This window comes from Scomber scombrus, chromosome 7 (genome assembly GCF_963691925.1).
Source record: "Scomber scombrus chromosome 7, fScoSco1.1, whole genome shotgun sequence".
NCBI lineage: Eukaryota > Metazoa > Chordata > Actinopteri > Scombriformes > Scombridae > Scomber > Scomber scombrus.
The window spans coordinates 1,802,581-1,805,774 of NC_084976.1; positions in this window are offsets into that span (position 1 = coordinate 1,802,581).

Genomic DNA, 3,194 nt, shown 5'->3' on the forward strand with positions numbered 1-3,194 from the left:
GTCGTTCATCTACTTGACGACTTCCTCACCGTCACACCTCCGTTCTCTCCCCCCGCCCACGGCCTCACTACCCTGACTGCAGCATTCTGCGACCTCGGGGTCCCTCTCTCTCTAGAGAAAACACATGGTCCCAGCACTTCCCAGCAGCACACAGTTTCCCAGCAGAAATTCAGACTCTTAGCACCAGCAGCCGATCAACTCCTGACGCAGGTCCCACCGTTTTCAGCCACCATCTTCCCATAAATCCTCGATTGGAACACCTAATACTGACATCACAGGACGCCATCCTCAACAGCCTTGCACCCCGAACCCTGTCATCCTACCTGACAGGGTGGAATTGTTTTAAAACCTTTCACACTGCACACCGTCTCCCGTTTCCATCACTTGAAGTCCTTACCATTTCCAGTTTCATTTCGTACGCCCACTCCATACTAAAGATAAAAACAACCACTATCCAAACATACCTCAGCGGAATCAACTTTATTATTAAACTGTCCTCCGGAGCTCCATGTCCCAGCTTTTCCCACTCCCACATCCATATGTTAATTAAAGGACTCCGTAAAGCCGAATCTCATCCCACAGCAATACGTTCACCTCTCACCTCAGACCTTCTCACAAGCTGTATCAGAACCCTCCGCACCGGCTACCTATCCCCGTATATAGATAAGGTTTTAGAGTCCATGTTCCTATTAGCATTCTTCAGTTTTCTCCGCTGTTCATAATTCACCACTTCCTCTTCTCACTACGACCCATCGCAACACGCCACCATATCCGACATATCAATCCACTATCCCTCACCTAGGAGACGGGTACAGCATCCTTCGCCTCCTCATCAACCTGGCACCCGGCTCCAACTTTCACCCACACTACATCCTAAACCTCTATTCTTTTCTTCTCCCCCTCCCCTACATCCCATTTTCTTCTCCCCCATCCCCACGACCCTCACTTCTCCCTCCCTACCCTACGACCCCTCGACCCTAACCCTAAATCCCCACGACCCTAACCCCATACATCCAACCGACCCTCACCCCCCATCACCACCTCTTCGACCTTTCGACCTTCATCCCTTTCGACCCTTATCCCCTCATCCCTACCCTTCGACCCTCACCCCTCATCCCTACCCCTCAACCCTCACCCCCCATCCTTCCTTCCCTATCCCTCAACCCTTTTTCTAATTCACACAATAAATACTTAAACTCATATCTCAGTTGGCTTGGTCTTTGTTAGTGAATGTGAAAATGGGTAAGGGTTAAAAAAATGTTGTATTCAATATGTTTTAGGTTGTTTTAAAAAATGCTAATAGGAATATATTTTGGATGTATCTGTAGACGGACAAGGGGGTCTGCTTTCCAGAGTACAGATCTCTTATCTGTGCAGTCGCCCTTGTAGAACAAAGGGACTTTCTCACCACAAGTTGAATTAACTTCGTAAACGTCTGCAGACCCAACTCAGAAGATTAAACATTTCACACCCCTATAAAGACGGAGATTGTGGTTTGAAATTACTGAGACATCAAAGAAGACCCCACTTTCTGATGTCTCAGAATAACAATGACTTGGAATTTACAACATATTCACTTTTGACTGAACTTTCACCTCAAAACCCCGCTCTGCTCAACAAATGGCAGAAAGCCCCTCTTTTATCTGTTTTGATAAGCAAACAAAAGTGTTTTTCTGACTCTCTGAGTAAAAATGTGTCTAAAACAAGATGCATTAACTCACCAGATATGATTTGGATATATAGAAATGAGATACACATTGATACTGTAATTACTTAGTTGACCGTAACAGTTTTTCATTCATTCATTCATTAAGTTAGTTCATTGTTTACTCCTGATGGTTTTTATCTGATCCACATACTGCTATAACCATTATGTCAGCGGATATTCTGTGTTTGTGTCTGTATTAAAATGAATGATATGCTATACAGGTTGAAATAACTCAAATGTGAACGATGATGTTGAATGGATTGCGTCAAACCGACTAAAAGAATTGATTAATCCTTTAATAATTATTTCCCCTCTTAAAATGTAATTCATTTAGTAGAAGGAGACATCTTGATTGGTTTAGGTTTACGGCCAACCCTGAACCACAGACCACGCCCCCTTGGCATAAAAACAGCTGGAGACGCAAGTTTCGCTCTCTAAATTTCTTCTGATCTTTTCTTTTTTAAGTTAACTTCTTCTGAAATTCTCTTCTAAACCTCTTTAGCTCGGTTTTAGCTTAGTCTTAGCTTCTTCTCCCTTAATTTCTCTTCATTTTTAACTCTTAACTCTAGTTCAAAACTCAGCCACAGCTTTTTATATAATCAGCAAGTTTTGTATCTTCAAACCGAAGCTCAACCAAAGACATTTAATATATTTATTTTTGATTTTTGATAGCCTAAGTTTCGCTCTGTTTGACGGGCTTCGAGAAGTTAGACGTTTGGCCGGCTCCGACTTTTGAAGCTGTATTGAGCAACAAATTAAATTATCAGTACGCTTTGAACTCCACCGAAACCGAATCACCTGGACCCCAGAGAGAGAGAGAGAGGCAGCCTCCAGAGACCAACTGGAACAAGCAGCCTGAGTCAGGCCAGCTTGACCGGTTCCCTTCCGGCAACCAGTTTGAGAAATAACGGAGCCTTAACGAGATCACATCCCGCTGAAACTCCGCCAGAATCCCGAATCACAGAAAGCTGACGGTTCATCAAATAGGCTGAGTAACCCATCTCTCATTTTAATCGGGCTGGTGTTAAACTGTGAGCATAACTGAGTTAAGCTTAAAGTATTCCTTACCTTTAATCCCCTTTTAATATCATTACCATAGGACCTAAAACCTCCGTTTGATTCCACCATTCATCATCATATTTCATTATCATTAGAACCATATATTCATTTGTTTATTACCTTTGTTTTGTTCATTATTCATAATTTGCTTTTATTGTATGTTTATCACTGTTAGTTAATAAAACCCATATAATCATAGTCGATCGTGTGTGTATTGATTTGTAGTGAATATCAAGACGGTCCCTGACGCCGAAGAATTCATAACTTTAGATATCTGACTGATTCAGAAATGTATTGATTTATTCAATAACATGATACATATTTAATTGGCTAATAAAACAAATAACCAATTAAATATTTCCGGATTTTCCGGTGGTGCCCCTGATTAGATTACGAGAGCTATTATTTTTGAATATCTTTAATTTAT